The sequence below is a fragment of the Schistocerca piceifrons genome, chromosome 5 (genome assembly GCF_021461385.2).
Source record: "Schistocerca piceifrons isolate TAMUIC-IGC-003096 chromosome 5, iqSchPice1.1, whole genome shotgun sequence".
NCBI classification, from domain to species: Eukaryota; Metazoa; Arthropoda; class Insecta; order Orthoptera; family Acrididae; genus Schistocerca; species Schistocerca piceifrons.
In genome coordinates this window covers 506,387,303-506,406,386 of record NC_060142.1, presented here as the reverse complement: position 1 = coordinate 506,406,386, position 19,084 = coordinate 506,387,303, and the positions used below count along the sequence as shown (strand labels likewise).

At 41.3% G+C, this 19,084-nt stretch overlaps 1 long non-coding RNA gene across 1 annotated transcript in view; it reads left to right on the top strand.

Moving 5' to 3' along the window:
• The window catches only part of LOC124798628, a 104,213-nt gene extending 91,979 nt beyond the window's left edge, over positions 1-12,234 (top strand). Inside the window, exon 2 of the long non-coding RNA XR_007016962.1 lies at positions 11,223-12,234. This is a non-coding gene — a long non-coding RNA (uncharacterized LOC124798628). The remainder of the gene's footprint in view (positions 1-11,222) is intronic.
• Positions 12,235-19,084: the final 6,850 nt, after the last annotated feature.

The window sequence follows — 19,084 nt, the reverse complement described above, 5'->3', positions numbered from 1 at the left end:
TGGTGGACCCCTTCCTCAGACGAAAATCCATGGCGGACCCCTAGTCAGTCAAGAGCACAGTATCTTTAAATTTCAGAGCGAAATCCATGGGAACTGGAAGCTTCTTAATGCTAGTTCCATGTTCCCAATGACCCCCCCCCCCCCCCCAAAGTATCAATAGTCTTTGGTTTAGAGATGAATGAAAACAACTTGAAAGTCAAAAATCGACTTATGAAATACGTAGTGCACTGACAAAGCAAGTTTAACATTTAATGATGCCTGGGGCCGCATACATGCCAGCGAGCGCTGTGATTGGTCGACAAAGCTGGCTCCGCGCATGCGTAAAAGGTTTCAGCGCATCTACCGCCCTGTAAGTACTGATGTTTTTCACACGAAAAAAATAGTGATAAATTTGATTTTCATATTTTACAAGATTTCGTTAAGAGTGGCCGCGGACCCCCTAGAAAGAGTCGGCGGACCCCTAAGGGGTCCGCGGACCACACGTTGGGAAGCTCTGGTCTAAACTATTTATCCATACATGGCTACACTCCATACAAATGCTTTCAGAAAGGACTTCCTGACACTTAAATCTATCCTCGACGTTAACAAATTTCTCTTATTCAGAAACGCTTTTCTTGCCATTGCCAGTCTGCATTTTATATCCACCCTACTTCGACCATGAGCAGGTATTTTGCTTCCCAAATAGCAAAACTCATTTATTACTTTCTACTAAGTGTTTGATTTCCTAATATAATTCCCTCAGCATCACCTGATTTAATTCGACTACATTCCATTATCCTCGTTTTGCTTTTGTTGATGTTCATCTCATATCCTCCTATCAAGATACTGTCCATTCCGTTCAGCTGCTCTTTCAAGTCCTTCACTGTCTCTGCCAAAATTTCGATGTCATCTGCAAACCTCAAAGTTTTTTATTTCTTCTCCCTGGGCTTTAATTCCTACTCCAAAATTCCTGCTCAAATGGACTGACCTGCCGAGAGGAACACCTCTGGGGTGAGTTAGAGAGTCGACTTCGCTCCATACCCAAGCGTCCAACATCACTATCTTCACTGGTTTCGGCTCTTGAGGAACAGTGATCTGAAATTCCTCCCCAGACATTCAGACACCTCGCTGGAAGAGTCCCCATCAAAGCTAGAGCCGTTGCAAAGGCGAAGGGTGAATATCAATGTTCGCTAAGAGGTGTCCACATACTCTGGTTCGGTTAGTGTTCATCTGCGATTGGTACGAGAGCAAAGCAAGCAACAGTGTATTGTAAACAAGCAGCTGTTTTTGCAGGTAAGGGAATTACTGTCTTTGAAAATATGAATTTATTGATGTAAATATTACGCTACCCGAGAAAGTAAGCAGCAGCTATTTCATAGCTGATATAATTTTCACCTTTTCCAAAGTGTCAGCATCCCTGCTAATGTACAGTTATAATTATCAAGCATAGATATAAGGAGTATTAAGCTTTGGACCTAATTTCCCAGTACTTAGTAAGTGACGTGGTCGAGCTATTTAGGCACACTCTTACGTCGTCCTATTTCGTGTACAACGGCCACTATTGCGATCAGACAGACGGCGTAGCAATGGGTAGCCCGTTGGCTCCAGCTGTTGCAAACCTCTGCATGGAGAATTTTAAGGATATTGCCATAGATACTGCGCCACTGAAGCCGAAGTGTTTCTTTGGATATGTTGACGACACGTTCGTCATTTGACCACACGGACGCGAGAAACTTGACGAGTTTTTGGAACACCTCAATGGCATCAACAGTAATATCCAGTTCACCATGGAGGTGGAAAAAGATAATGCATTGCACTTCCTCGACGTCCTTGTCCACCGTAAACGAAATGGGTGCCTTGGCCACAGTGTCTACAGAAAACCCACCCACACAGACCTGTACCTGCACGCCACCAACCATCATCACGCAGCACAGAAGCGCACAGTATTACAAACATTGGTGCATTGTACAAGAGTAATATCAGACGACGATAACGTGCCCCATGAACTCAGCCACCTACGCAAGGTTTTCAGGAATAACGGCTATAGCGTCCATCAAGTGAAAGAAGTGATTTCTGGGAAATTTCAGAATAAGACCACCGACGAAGAGCAGGAAAAGAAACATGCTTTGCTGCCATTCTGTGGCTCTGTAAGATAAGCCGCCTGTTGAAAAGACACAAGATCAAATCAATCTTCAGGCCTCCAACGAAAATCCGTCAATTACTGAGACCAGTTAAAGACGCAGTAGGTCTCAGAACACCTGGAGTCTTCGCAATACCTTGTGAGTGCGGCCAGAAGTACATCGGACAAACAGTGCGCACTGTGAAACAACGCAGGAAAGAACAGGACAGGTGCTATCGCCTACGCTATCCAGAGAAATCTGCGTTAGCTGAGCATGAGTTAGAAAACGGTCACCACATAACATTTGACGATACCTCTGTCATGGCTCGCACTAACTGCTCCTGAGACAGTTTAATAAAGAAGCTATTGAAATAAAAATTACCACAAACACTCTGAATAGAGACGGTGGCTTGCAACTCAGCGCTGCTTGGGATCCAGCGATCGCGCGGTTGAAGAGGACACATCGATCCCCGACTCAAAACATGCCCATATATGGCAATGTCATGGACACCAGTGACGTCACAGCCGGCAGCTAGGATATATAAGGGCGCACCAACAGCCCACTGGCAGTCATACCACTTGACAATGGCCAAGGAGTGCTTGGCCGAAAGCTCGTGTAGTTTTAAGCAATGGACGTGGTTGGAAACCCGAGAACATTTTATTCAATGTTATCGCCGCGAGACTCTGTATTCATACACTTAGAATTTGTTTGGTGGGTTTTTACAAAGGATTATTACCCACTGTAAAATAATTGTATGCCTGATTTCTTTATCGATGTCAGGTTAAAGATATCTGTTTGTTATACACTAACGGAAATAGACCCTAAAACCAAGAAGTAATTAATGTAGAGTAATGATATTCTGGGACTACATTTGTCTAAGTGACATATGTCAGTCATTTACTTTGCAAGATCACAGGTTAATTTAATCACGAGAAAAGACATTGCGTTGTGAAATTCTGGTATATTAATAACCTGTATAGCCTTCAGAATGATGAAAGTAAGTATGCGAACTTCCATACAATGTGTTGCACCGGTGACGGTACAGTATATCCCTTATTATAATTGTGTATGTCGTTGTATGTATGTGCGGATATAATTTACCGAAGGAGCAATTAATCGTGAAAAGAAATCGATTAAACTTGAAGTAATAATAGGCTAACTTAAAAGATAATAAAGACAAACCAATGTCCAAATCTGTGTCTACTGCTCTACGCTGAGAATGTTTGTGTCGTGAATAAGCAAAAACTCTCTTGCTAATGCTTGGAAATCTCATTTATTAGAGCACAAATTACTGTTCCTGTTGTACCTGCACAGTCTTACAGAAGACGAGCGTACATCATGTAGCCTTGTTAAAAAACATCCGGCGATAAGATTTTAACATAAAAAGAATATTAAATCTGCAGTGGTGAAATTTCATTACCTCGCAGAGCACAAGCAACTGCCGATATCCTCCGGTTGCCTGTAAAACTTTTACTGATCATAAATAGGAACTTGTATAGGAGTCTCGGATACTGATTCTGTGCGACTCAGTCCACATTCGGATATACGATGCGTAGCCGACCACAGATTTCTGTTAATAACTGGAAAACACTTCTAAATTCCCATGACCGTGCTTGCAGATCCACCAGCAAATATCATTAACCAAACTTCCGTAATTCCTAAAGAAGCTCAGCACAATTTACTTCCTCAAAATCCACTTCAGAAAATAATTGAGAACGACTGAATTACCTTTTAGAGAATTTCAATATATTCTCGCATAGGTTTACAATTATAAAATCTCAGACCTGTCTCTCTCTCTCTTTCTTTATACAACTCTGTACCAGTTTACGTTTTACAAAATGGTTCTCAACAATCGATAATTATGCCCATCCGAGTCCCATAGGTCCGTACATTAACGCTTCTCTATAGCCCGTCCTTTTTCCGTTCACAAAATTTTTTCTATAGCCGACCGCACGCAATGGAGCAACACTGAGTAAACGCATCCCTCCCGCAGGCGAAATGCACTGATTCGACATATTTTGTTGATTGTAGTTGTAACAATAGTATGGTCAATGATCGATGGTTGGTGGATCAAGCGTGGAAAGCATTAATGTTTACCATAACGTTGGCGGGGCTATTACACCGCCCTGAGACCGTGGAGGGAGTTCCGTGCCTGTCGCAGTTGGTCGGGTACTACAGAGGATGCAGGATGTGGATGATGCTGGAGTTGCCGCTAGATGATGTCCCGTACATTCTCGATTGGAGACAGATCTGGTGACTGGGCAGCCCGTGGCGAGATGGCGACACTTTGTAGGGCATGTTGGACTACAACTACGGTATGTGGGCGAGCGTAATCCTGTTGGAAAACACTCCCTGCATTGTTGTTCGTGAATGGCAGCACAAGAAGCCGAATCACCAGACTGACGTACAAATTTGTAGTTACGATGCGTGGGACAACCATGAGAGAGCTCCTGGTGTCATACACTATCGCAACCCAGACCATAACTCCATGTGTAGCTCCAGCGTGTCTAGCCCGCAGGCATGTTTGTTGGAGACGCTCACCTGGCCTCCTTTTAACAAACACAAAGCCATCACTAGCACCGAGACAGACCTGATTTTCATCAGGAAACAGAACAGACTTCCACTTCGCCCATCACCTAGCTCTCGCTTGACGAACTGAAGTCGCAAACGGCGGTGATTTGGGATGAGTGGAATGTACGCTACTTTGAGGTGTCTTACTCGGAGCTGTCCTTGAAGTATCCGATTCATAACAGTTCCTTGTGCCATTGTAGTGCCAACTCCTGCTCGAAATACTGCTGCAGATGCAGCACGGTGCGCGACAGCCTTATGCCGAACACGACGGTCTTCCCTCTCAGTAGTGCCTCGTTGCCGTACGGAGCCTGGTCTTCTCACGACCATGCTAGAGCCATTATAATGCTAGTGGCGCGAAATTGGAAAAGACATCGTGTTTCAGATGCGGAATCAGACCTACCAACTTTCGATTATCTCGCACAACTCATTCTTGGGGTTGTGATTTTTTTTCCCGTCAGTGTGAATTAGTTGGGAGACTATGTGAAAAGAAACTGTCTTGGAGAGTCAGCCTACTGAGACATTTCTGTTGCGCATCTCTGTATTCTTTCCTGGGAAGGGGGGCACACTGAAACTTACATGTTTGCTATTGGTTCTTGAATATAATGAACTTAGTTTGTCCTGAGCTCTGTAATATATCGTTTGACTGTCGGTGACAAATTCGCTTTCTTTGGTCATAAAGTAAGCGTTGTCAACGTACAGATTTAATTTAGACACCAGAAACACAACATTTTCTATTTAAATTCGGGCCAAGTACTTTATATATTAATAGTACCTGAATGGATCAAGAAGCCACATGGTTTGCAAAGTGGAAGAACTAAGGTTTGTTTAAGATTTCACCAATTAAATTTATTAGCAAGTCCAATGGACACCAAAATCGACCTGAGGCAATCAACACTCTACATAAGATAACAATATGAATTTATGATAAGATTAATCCTAAATGAACAATTATAGTGGCGTGGAATGTCAGAAGCTTGAACGTGGTAGGGAAACTAGAAAATCTGAAAAGGGAGATACAAAGGCTCAATCTACATATAGTAGGGGTCAGTGAAGTGAAGTGGAAGGAAGACAAGGATTTCTGGTCAGATGAGTATCGGGTAATATCAACAGCAGCAGAAAATGGTATAACAGGTGTAGGATTCGTTATGAATAGGAAGGTAGGGCAGAGGGTGTGTTATTGTGAACAGTTCAGTGACCGGGTTGTTCTAATCAGAATCGACAGCAGACCAACACCGACAACGATAGTTCAGGTATGCATGCCGACGTCGCAAGCTGAAGATGAACAGATAGAGAAAGTGTATGAGGATGTTGAAAGGGTAATGCAGTATGTAAAGGGGGACGAAAATCTAATAGTCATGGGCCACTGGAATGCAGTTGTAGGGGAAGGAGTAGAAGAAAAGGTTACAGGAGAATATGCGCTTGGGACAAGGAATGAAAGAGGAGAAAGACTAATTGAGTTCTGTAACAAGTTTCAACTAGTAATAGCGAATACCCTGTTCAAGAATCACAAGAGGAGGAGGTATACTTGGAAAAGGCCGGGAGATACGGGAAGATTTCAATTAGATTACGTCATGGTCAGACAGAGATTCTGAAATCAGATACTGGATTGTAAGGCGTACCCAGGAGCAGATATAGACTCAGATCGCAATGTAGTAGTGATGAAGAGTAGGCTGAAGTTCAAGACATTAGTCAGGAAGAATCAATACGCAGAGAAGTGGGATACGGAAGTACTAAGGAATGACGAGATACGTTTGAAGTTCTCTAACGCTATAGATACAGCAATAAGGAATAGCGCACTAGGCAGTACAGTTGAAGAGGAATGGACATCTCTAAAAAGGGCCATCACAGAAGTTGGGAAGGAAAACATAGGTACAAAGAAGGTAGCTACGAAGAAACCATGGGTAACAGAAGAAATACTTCAGTTGATTGATGAAAGGAGGAAGTACAAACATGTTCCGGGAAAATCAGGAATACAGAAATAAAAGTCGCTGAGGAATGAAATAAATAGGAAGTGCAGGGAAGCTAAGACGAAATGGCTGCAGGAAAAATGTGAAGACATCGAAAAAGATATGATTGTCGGAAGGACAGACTCAGCACACAGGAAAGTCAAAACAACCTTTGGTGACATTAAAAGCAACGGTGATAACGTTAAGAGTGCAACGGGAATTCCACTGTTAAATGCAGAGGAGAGAGCAGATAGGTGGAAAGAATACATTGAAAGCCTCTATGAGGGTGAAGATTTGTCTGATGTGATAGAAGAAGAAACAGGAGTCGATTTAGAAGAGATAGGGGATCCAGTATTAGAATCGGAATTTAAAAGAGCTTTGGAGGACTTACGGTCAAATAAGGCAGAAGGGATAGATAACATTCCATCAGAATTTCTAAAATCATTGGGGGAAGTGGCAACAAAACGACTATTCACGTTGCTGTGTAGAATATATGAGTCTGGCGACATACCATCCGACTTTCGGAAAAGCATCATCCACACAATTCCGAAGACGGCAAGAGCTGACAAGTGCGAGAATTATCGCACAATCAGCTTAACAGCTCATGCATCGAAGCTGCTTACAAGAATAATATACAGAAGAATGGAAAAGAAAATTGAGAATGCGCTAGGTGACGATCAGTTTGGCTTTAGGAAAAGTAAAGGGACGAGAGAGGCAATTCTGACGTTACGGCTAATAATGGAAGCAAGACTAAAGAAAAATCAAGACACTTTCATAGGATTTGTCGACCTGGAAAAAGCGTTCGACAATATAAAATGGTGCAAGCTGTTCGAGATTCTGAAAAAAGTAGAGGTAAGCTATAGGGAGAGACGGGTCATATACAATATGTACAACAACAAAGAGTGAATAATAAGAGTGGACGATCAAGAACGAAGTGCTCGTATTAAGAAGGGTGTAAGACAAGGCTGTAGCTTTTCGCCCCTACTCTTCAATCTGTACATCGAGGAAGCAATGATGGAAATAAAAGAAAGGTTCAGGAGTGGAATTAAAATACAAGGTGAAAGGATATCAATGATACGATTCGCTGACGACATTGCTATCCTGAGTGAAAGTGAAGAAGAATTAAATGATCTGCTGAACGGAATGAACAGTCTAATGAGTACACAGTATGGTTTGAGAGTAAATCGGAGAAAGACGAAGGTAATGAGAAGTAGTAGAAATGAGAACAGCGAGAAACTTAACATCAGGATTGATGATCACGAAGTCAATGAAGTTAAGGAATTCTGCTACCTAGGCAGTAAAATAACCAATGACGGACGGAGCAAGAGGGCCTCAAAAGCAGACTCGCTATGGCAAAAAAGGCATTTCTGGCCAAGAGAAGTCTACTAATATCAAATACCGGCCTTAATTTGAGGAAGAAATTTCTGAGGATGTACGTATGGAGTACAGCATTGTATGAAACATGGACTGTGGGAAAACCGGAACAAAAGAGAACCGAAGCATTTGAGATGTGGTGCTATAGACGAATGTTGAAAATTAGGTGGACTGATAAGGTAAGGAATGAGGAGGTTCTACGCAGAATCGGAGAGGAAAGGAATATGTGGAAAACACTGATAAGCAGAAGGGACAGGATGATAGGACATCTGCTAAGACATGAGGGAATTACTTCCATGGTACTAGGGGGAGCTGTAGAGGGCAAAAACTGTAGAGGAAGACAGAGATTGGAATACGTCAAGCAAATAATTGAGGACGTAGGTTGCAAGTGCTACTCTGAAATGAAGAGGTTAGCACAGGAAAGGAATTCGTGGGGGGCCGCATCAAACCAGTCAGTAGACTGATGACCAAAAAAAAAAAAAAAAAAAAAAAACTCCCGTTTACTTCAAATGGAAGCAGGGATCAGTGTATCGTAATATGAAAGCAGAGGAAGACACACGTGGTTTTCATAAGGTAAACAAATAAACACAGAACTAAACACCATCAATGATGCAAGATTAGGTTCTACAACGGAGAAGCTACCGCACCACCGTATCTACTGAAGCTACTAAATACTGGGCAGAGAAGCAAGTCATCACAACGAGTAGATACGAAAATCACAAAAATTTGTTAAATGAGGAAAATAAAAATTGATAAAATCCTGCCACGCCTATAGGTACTCACATTGCTTCAAAGAGAGAGAGAGAAAGATAGACAGACACAGCAGCCGATTACAGAAAGCTATAAAACGCATTTACGTCGACAGAAACAATCACATAAGAAAATTACGAAAATACAGTAAATCAGAAATGCAGACGAAATTTAGTTACACTTATCGGTACTCGTTTCACGAAGAAAATGTAGCAGAATTCACTGACGGACACTAACAGACAGATGACCAAATTATATTGAACACGTGGTAGAGCACTGTCGAATCCGCGAAATGTGAAACCTATTTCGCCACAAGAATTATATTTTATTGAAAAATAACCCGCATTCCAAACAATCATTGAAGGTGCAAACACGTATGAAAGAATGCAAAAGAGGAGATCTCGATCCTGTCATAGAATCACACGATAACGTGCCTGAAACGAAGTAGTTACAAATCGAGAGATTTAGAATTTCGAAGTCACGTTTCGTGTTAGCAAACACATTTTTTTTATTTAAAGCCTTGAGGGTGAAACAATCTGATAAATTATCTAAGCTCGGTTTCTTTTACTTACTACCACACATGGTAGCCAAAAGATCTCTAGACAAGACATTGCTCATTTGAAAATCAGAAATACTCACGCACATGCGAAATTATACTTAGAACGAGTAACTTAAATTTTCTCATAACATCATAAGCCTGAAACCGCACTATAAAATGGAGTATAAAGTATACGAAAGCCATTCTAATGTCTGTGTCTACATCTCGCAATGTGTACGGGATACACAATCTCACTTACAAGAGCTCTTGCGATCCGACTGAACACGCCTCGCATCCTCCGAAAGCCAGAGTGGTATGGTTTTGAGGCGGAAAGGGGAGGGGGGGGGGGGGGCGTCTAAGGGCTAAGCCACAGACCACAGCTTACCTGTTACCTACGCGCTCGTAAACTCTCGTACAAAAGCACCTATCTTGGTAAAGCTCTGTGCCTTTCTGCCTAACCAAACTACGTTGGCAAGACTGCCTTTGCAGACTAAAAGACTCCCTTCACCTACAAGAAAACACTGTCGTCTCACATTCTCAGACCAGGCATACAGAATCAAAACGCACGGCTAGGATATGTGAGAAACGATTAGTATAACAATTCTCTCTGGCTTTCGGAGCGTGCGAGGCCTGTTCCGTCGGATCGCAAGAACTGCAAGAAAATTGCCAGGTGAGATAAAGACTCGCGTTCCGAGGCTTCTGTATAAACTTAAACATGTGTATAGACAATTATCCATCCCGAGGGTCGAGGATAGCTAAGGATTATGCCAGGCTTTTGACAATGATACTGGCAAGATATAGGTACCGGAAATTCCAAGACTTTTCGGGAATGTTTCAGTTTTACGTCTGGTAGGATTACAAATGACCAAAGTAAACATTTTTTCTTGTGACATAATTAAAAATTAAAAATTTTCAGATTCTTTATCCTTTACTTGCATTATGAAAACTTGTTTCTTGCCAAATTGCATGATTCTTGGTAAACAGGAAGTACCCTAGAGGTTTTTATGGTGAGTTTGCAAGTATCACAATATGTGACATAAATGGCCGTATCTTTTGAGTGCATTGACGTAGAAGCTTACGTTTATTACAACGTCAAAGGCCTGTAGAGCTGAGTATGTGATAAGTTTCAGCTTGATATGCTTTCCGTTACTAAGAAAAAGAGGTCTTAACGGACGGATAAAAAGACAGTTTCACAGAGAGGACAGAGAAATATTTCTTCTCCCTGTGATATAGTAGCAAAGTAACAATTTTCGTCTTTTTTCCTGTAATTGTTCTGGGAAAACTTTGTTCTTGGCATATTTCATGATTGTAGGTTAACGGGAAGCACCTAACAGGTTTTGACGAGTTGTTCTTAGCCGTCGACAGACAGACAGACACGACTGGCAGACAACAAAGTGATCTATAAGTGCTCCGTTCTTACATACGGAGACACGGAATGATAAAAAGGAAAGACAACTCTTTTCCTGCCTTGACGTTCACTTCCGTCACATACAGGAAGCTAGAGACATCGAGAAAGAAGGAACAACACAACTAAGTGCCACAAACAAATGAAATCAACTCGATTCCCTTTAAAAAAAATTGTTCAAATGGCTCTGAGCACTATGCGACTTAACTTGTGAGGTCATCAGTCGCCTAGAACTTAGAACTAATTAAACCTAACTAACCTAAGGACATCACACATATCCATGCCCGAGGCAGGATTCGAACCTGCGACCGTAGCGGTCGCTCGGTTCCAGACTGTAGCGCCTAGAACCGCACGGCCACTCCGGCCGGCGACTCCCTTTAAGTGGATGTTTAAAACTGGAAATACTTCTGTCGTGATGGCTTTTTTTTTATTATCGTGAGCCGTTGTCGGTTTTTCATTGTGTTCTTAGGTCTATTTGGGCTGTGTAGCAGTGCGCGACAACCACTACAAAATTATCATCTCAGTTGTCTGTGTTCCAGGAGGAGCCCCTGCCCCAGTCAGCGCGTTACGGGTTGATTGAGACAGCAAAACCTGAGGTGGCGTCATGGCTGGCGGCGGAACAGATTCTGCGGGACCCGGCGCCCGCTCAAGCAAGAAAGGTTGCCAACATAACGCGCTGATGGTTGCTGCCCAGCGGGCCCTGCGAGCTGCGCTGACGACTCCGTCACCAGCAGCGCAGTTGGCAGCACTGCTGCGCCCTGTCAAGGACGAATTCTGCTCAGCGGCTGTCCACCGAGAAATACTGGAGACCTGTATTCGAGCGTTGCGCAGTTCCTCTCTTCCTATTTAATGACTGTGTGAGAATAGGACACTAGGTGTGATGGAGACAGTGTTCCAAGTGGTCTTCGTGTGCTACTGAGAACTCTTTCAGTAGAGTCTCACTTATTCAACATAGTGCATTGAGTACCCCTACTAGGGTATAAAAATTTGTATGTACGATATGGAGAGAGGGATTCCTCGGGATCTTAGGAACGTGCTAATTAATTCCATTGGTCGTCATTACACCCTTTTCGACTTGCTGTCGAGTAATACGCATGCTTACATGATGCTTCTAATTCAGCCGAAGGTAATCAGGGGTTTGGAAAGAATTTTGACCCCTGTGGCTGACCACCGTCGTCAAGATTCCTTTAATTGGGCGGGAAGCAAATTGATGCGCTAACAGAACTAACGCCTAGAGGTCCCCTTAGATTTTTCAGTACCATCCATCAGAGAAGCTGAAAGATTGGTCAAACCGTGATGTTTACGAAAAATTTCAAAGAACTCGAGAATGTACATTGTATCAGAGGACTAGTTTCCTGAAAATGACCTTACCCTACTTAGAAGCTAATCTACTGAAACATATTCTAGCATCATTACACTTAAATGCTGTTACACTCTAAGATACCCCTGGACCACGTATGGATAAGTAGGTAGTTTACTAATATGCGAAATAAATTTTTTGTGTTAATAAATGGAACAAATACATTTCTTAATAAGCTAAGCCAAACATGATTCTGACCTTTTATTGAATACGTCAAACCTATCCCTTTCCTCAGCAACTCTGTTAATCCTTCTGGAGAAATAATTTCAGGAACTCAGTTCGTTTTGTGTATTCACATATAGATTCAACATACTAATTAAATGAGTAAATTAAAAATATCGAATATCAAGAGTTTTCTGAGTGAAAGACAGTAAATTGTGAAACAGAATACGAATGCATTTAAACTCATCTTCTATTGACATAAATAGTCAAATCAATTGCAATACAGTGCAGAATAATAGGTCATGGCGACATTCAGCGATAAGGTAATAAAATCTTTAATATATCGTGCTACATCATGTAGACGATCAAGTTCTCCTTGCTAATACCAACGAAGAACTATTTAGGTGTTACAGTACAAAACTATATTGTGGTAACCTCTACAACGAAAAGTTAAAGTTATACCGTTAATGAGAAAATGTCTTTCAGAAACTAAGTTTTTGTAGGCAGTAGGGTGACAGACCAATTGATTTTTCAAAATCCTCCGGGTACACAATATCTTATACAGGTTAAACCAGAATTTCATCGATAAACTCCAGCAAAGGTGTGCTTATAGCTCTGAAGGTGTGCATTTTAGAGCCTATGTTTACTAGAGTTTTTTCTTATTTTGGTCTACACTAACACCTCTGAAAGTTTGTCGCTGGAGCTCTGATTTGCCGCCCTGTGTAAATGTTACAGATATGTTATACAAACAACAAAACTACAATACAGCACTCATAATACTTAATCATCTTTCACTTCAAATAAACTGCTCTCCTATTTAATCTATACCATGTGCTCACAGCGTTCTATCAGTCTTAATTTGTTATGGAAACAATTTATTCATCTCTGTTTTCATAACATGTCAATTCTGAATGTCACATTATGTTCAGAATACCTGTTTTGACTCTTACCCGTATCAGCGTTATAGGTTTCAATTATGGGTGGTACGGAGGAAGTCTCAACACAGTACGACCATGTTCGGTTAAAATACTGTCTATTTTATTAGCGATGTGACCTGGTTTGTTCATTTTTACCAGTGAATACATCTGGGATCTCAGAAAATCCTTGTAGAAATGAATTCCCTTTTCTGTTAATCAGCACATCATTTGTCCCCTTGTGGAGTTTCATATTGTATGTAGCAAGAGTCAGTTGCATTATCTGTAAAGAGGACAGTATGAGGTACCAAATTAGATATCAACCTCTCCCAGAACCACTTTTCATAATTTGAGAGCTCCTTGTTGTTGTATAATCCCCTTTCTTCTGACCAGATTTAAATCTTATTAGGCATTCGGCACAAAACAGTCCTTCTCCGCCAGAGTGAATGATAATAATTCTGCTTCCTTACGAAATAGATTTCAGCACACCCTGTAGTAAATTGTGTCCATCCATACAGTGCTTTGTGACAAGTGTTAATATGGCTCGTCCAAACAGACAACTGGACGACACTCACATCTGTGCTTTCGGATACTTTTTAAGTACACAATTTGTTTCGCCCCGATGCTAATTAGTTCCTGAAGAACTTCTCGGCTATTCACCATCTTCTTCCACCTAAATCATACAGTAAGAAGAACTTTACGAAAAGTGTTTATATTTCTTTCTAAATTTATTAAAGTCTATAACTTTTAATGAATTTCCTTGAAAGTGGGTCTTCTTGTATCTGTAACACAGGAATTAACCACCATCCAGCGATCGACTCACTAATTAAAATTGTTTAAAGTAGCCTTCGAATATCGTCTGAATATTTCCTTACGTGCCGCTGAAAATGTCGAGGATTCATCTCCCCGTACACTTTCCAGTTCTCTTTCGATCAACCTAACGAGAGTAAACGATACACTAGTTACATTGGCCACTTTTTCGATGTGGATTTTAGTTTCAATGGAGCACCTAACGCAGGTTCTTTCTTCACAAACTGGTAAACATCTCAATCACTTCGCGTTGGACTACGAAGAACTTTTTGCTTCAACTTGCTTTCTACGTGTCGCATCTTCTACTTCAAATGTCTTCTCCCAGAGTAGTAGTAGAGCGCTCCGCCTGATGAGATGGCAACATGTTCGACGCTGGCGATGGAATGAGCGTGGTCTATTGCGCATCTTGCTTACGGTGGTCGCGTCTGTATGCTATTGCCTCCCATCAATGACATAAACACGACGGTGCTCCTACCCTGACCACGTCTTCACTTTGCCGTGAAATATACAAATGGTTGAAATGGCTCTGAGCACTAGGGGACTTAACATCTGAGGTCATCAGTCCCTTAGAACTTAGAACTACTTAAACCTAACTAACCTAAGGACATCACACACATCCATGCCCGAGACAGGATTCGAACCTGCAACCGTAGCGGTCGAGAGATTCCAGACTAGAACCGCTCGGCCACCCCGCCCGGCCAGGAAATGGCAACATGATATTACAAAGGACGAGAACATTAACGATGTAACGTATTGTACCACTGAATCACATAGTAACCTAGCGTCATAATAGATATGGTAAGCACTCATACAATCAGCCGGCCGAAGTGGCCGTGCGGTTAAAGGCTCTGCAGTCTGGAACCGCAAGACCACTACGGTCGCAGGTTCGAATCCTGCCTCGGGCATGGATGTTTGTGATGTCCTTAGGTTCGTTAGGTTTAACTAGTTCTAAGTTCTAGGGGACTAATGACCTCAGCAGTTGAGTCTCATAGTGCTCAGAGCCACTCATACAATCATACATTCGAACTATACTACTGATTATGATCTAAGAAAGACTGATATTAATAGAGATGGTGCTGTGTAGCTAATAAACCTAGTGCTTTACTGCGATAGTGGAACAGCGGGTTTCTAAAGCAACTTCATACTTTAGTGTCACACTTCGATCAACAACCACTGTAGTTTTATGATGATGAGTTGTAAAATAGTCACTAACAAAAGAAAGTTCTCTAAATCGTATTTAATATTCGAATTGCAGAACGTGAACTAAAAGTATCATCGAGAAGCTGCATTTTATAAAAAAATGTGTGACTTCTTTAGATTGCTGCCGTGGATGTGGTGACACAGTGTTAGTTTAGTATTCTCTATTATTTCTTGTACTGCAGTGTTACGTTTAATATTTCACAACGATCAACTTCTTCCTCCGACATACCCAGCTTGTATGTATGTTGCCACACGATTTTCCACTACCTCCAGTCACAGACTATTACTCCTGCTGCTGTTACAATAAATTCTGTGCCCAACTAACGGAGTTCTCTTGCCGGCGTAATAAAATATTTTGTATATTTTAATTTCTTTTTATTACACTCTTTACTGGTTCTGTGCTGTTTAGGATTTTAGAAAATGTATCATAAAAATAAAAATATCTACAACTCCTGGTTTGTGCAAACAGCCCAATTAATGATATTCACACTCACATTTTTTTATGCTAGGAATAGATGGCTGTTACTTATTACTCTTACAGAAAATTGGCGCGTACTTCAAAATATCTTAAACTGAATTATCAGTCGAAATTAACAAATAAGCGCGCGGAAACTAAGCTGCACCGTTATTTTTTTTTAAAGTATGTTACTGTCTTGACTTCACTGTGTCATTACAATTGGAAGGTAAGTTCCTGCCTCATGGCCAAAGCGATAGCCCGATACTCCCGTGGATATTTTCCTGCGGATTCACATTTAGTCGCTGGAGTATGAAACGCCAGTGTAACATGAAAAGAAGTAGTTAGATCCCAGTCAGTTGTCTCATCAGGCAACGGACAACCTGGGATAATTGAAAACTTCACTTGCTTTCAGCTGCTTGGAAGGACTTCGGTCAAAATAAGAGGCGCAAAACAAGCTGTAGGCGACAGAGATAATTTGTTGCGATAAACAAAATTTTCTGTCCCTTTGTGAGTCTTGCATTGAGACTTGGTGTTAGTGTGTGTTCGGTCAGAGGGTTAGCTACCCTCTGTAATAAAAAAAAGAACTGAGTGAACGAATCAACGAAGAACCTGAACGGATGTCATCGGACGTCCGCCCCGAACAAATTCAACGAACAACATAGAACAAAACAAAATTAAAAAGAAAGATGGATGGAGCGTCTGCCATGTAAGCAGGAGATCCTGGGTTCGAGTTCCGGTCGGGGCACACACTTTCAACTGTCCTCGTTGATGTATATCAACGCCTGTATGCAGCTAAGGCTATACATTTCATTGTATTGATTTAATTGTAATAAATGATTGTGTAACAGAGGAACTGGGAGCCGACGCTTTCTCTGTCTTTTTTTATTGTTTGCTTATTTGTTTTTCACATAATTGTATCTGCACCTTTCAGTTTCAGTTCATTGCATATTTTATATCCGTACAGAATATACATTACGTTTTATAATAAATAATAATTATTAGATCGTATGACTTCTGCTCTTTTATGTAACAAAAGTAATTACTTTTGATTGAAGTACAGTTTAAATACAAAAACATGAAATTTTTTGTAGTTATTGTTGTTATTTTGTACTCAGTAGAGCGTTCTTCATTATGATCAAAGGCAAGAGTTCCCTGTTAATGTCGATAAATGCGAAAGTTGTTGCTGATAACAGAAACATGTTCATATAAGTACTGGAGTACTGAAGCCATGTGCTATATATTTTTGTTCTGCGGTTTTTTAATTTCGTGATTTATTTTTAGGAAACTGCGTTTTGTTGCAATGTATGGTAAATTTATATTGTATTTTTTATTTTTACTATAACATCCCCGTGTTTAACGTTACAAATCAGTTATTTTAGAATGAAACCGGAATTAAACATTGTCAGTTTCAGTTTTATTATATATACTGTTTATTTTGAAGTAAAAGACAGGAGAATGAGTGTGTAAATCAAAGATATTCAGTAGGTTACGCGGGCCTTTTATACATCCTTACTCAGTTTCTGGACTCTTAACCACTTCCTGTTTCTGGGAAATCTAGTAACTGATCGCGTGCGTAAACAAATCGCTCTATATGAGGTAAAGACCGATAGATATGCAACACCCCTAACGTACAGGTAACGTGGGTACTATCTTAACTGACCAAGGCTACTAGGAAAACTACCCTAGTCTACGCTTACTTAGTCTCTGGTAGCCCATGGTAGTTCTGCGGAGAGCTTCTTCACTGTTACCCTACCAGTCTACCTAATTTTAAAGATTCGTCTGAGGCACAACATCTCGAAAGCTTCATTTCGCTTCTGGTCCTGATTTCCTACAATCCATGTGTCAGTACCATTCAGTGCTGTGCTTCAGTCGTACAGTCTCAGAAATTTCTTCCTCAGATTAAGGCCTATGATTGATACTAGTAGATTTCTCTTCGCCAGGAATGCCCTTTGTGCCAGAACTAATTTGCTTTTGATGCGCTCCATGCTCCGTCAGTCATTGGTTATTTTGTTGCCTAGGTAGTACAATTCCTTAACTTTATCTGCTTTGTAACTGTCAGTCGTGATGTTAAGTTTCTGGCTGTTCTCATTTCCGCTACTTCTCATTAATTTGATCTTTCTTCTATTTTCACTCAATCCATCTCCTGTACTCATTAGAGTTAGACTGTTCATTATATTTAGCATATCATGTAATTCTTCACTTTCACTAAGGATCGAATTTATCATCAGCGAATCTTATTACTGATATCCTTTCACCTTGAGTTTTAATCTCACTCCTGAGCCTTTCTTTTATTTCCCTCGTTGCTTCCTCGACGTATAGATTGAACAGTAGGAGCGAAAGACCAAATCCCTGTCTTACACCCTTTTTAATGAAAGCACTTCATTCATGGTCTTCCACTCTTATTATTCTCTCTTATCCCTTGTAAATGTTGTATATTACCCGTCTGTCCCTAAAGCTTGCCCCTACTTTCCTCAGAATTTCGAACATGTTGCACCAATTAACATTGTCGAACGCTTTTTCCAGGTCGACAAGTCCTATGAAGGTCTCTTGAATTTGCTTTACTCTGGTTCCCATTATCGACCGCCAAGTCAGGATTCCCTCTCTGAGGCTTCTGCCTTTCCAAAAACCAAACTGATCATCTTGTAACACATCCTCAGTTTTCTTTTCCATTCTTCTGTACATTATTCTTGATACAGCTTGGACGCATGAGCTGTGAAGCTGGTTATGCGGTAGTTCTCGCACTTGTCAGCTCTTGCTACCTTCGGGATTGTGTGGTTGATATTTTTCCGAAAGTCAGATGGTATATCGCCAGACTCATACATTCTATATACATCATTTTTCTCGCACTTCCGCCAATGATTTTAGAAATTCCGGTGGAAAGTTATCTACACCTTCAGCCTTATTTGATCTCTAGTCTTCCAAAGCTCTTTTAAATTCTATTTCCAATACTGGACCCCTTATCTCTTCTAAGTCCACCTGTTTAGCTGAGTGCCGGCACAGTAGCTCAGCGTGTTCGGTCAGAGACCTGGCTGGTCTCTGTGATAAAAAAAACTGAGTGAAAGGATCAACAACGAAATCCAATGGACGTCATGTGACGTCCGCTACGACCAAATACAACGAATAAAATGCAAAGAAGAGAATGTGGTAATGTGTTTGCCTACCATGCACCGGGCTCGGGTTCGATTGCCGCCGGAATGGAGATTTTTTCCACTCGTGGACTGGTGTTGTGCTGTCCCCATCATCAACGACGCACACATCGCCCAATGTGGCCTCACCTGAAATAAGGCTTGCACCCGGCGGCCGAACATTCCCGGATGGTGCCTCCCGGCCATCAATGCCGTACGATCACTTCATTTCATTTCATCTCTTCTAAATCGACTCCTGCTTCTTTTTCTATCACATCAGACAGATATTCACCCTCATAGAGGCCTTGTGTATACTCTTTCCACCTATCCGCTCTCTCCTCTGCATTTAACAGTGGAATTCTCATTGCACTCT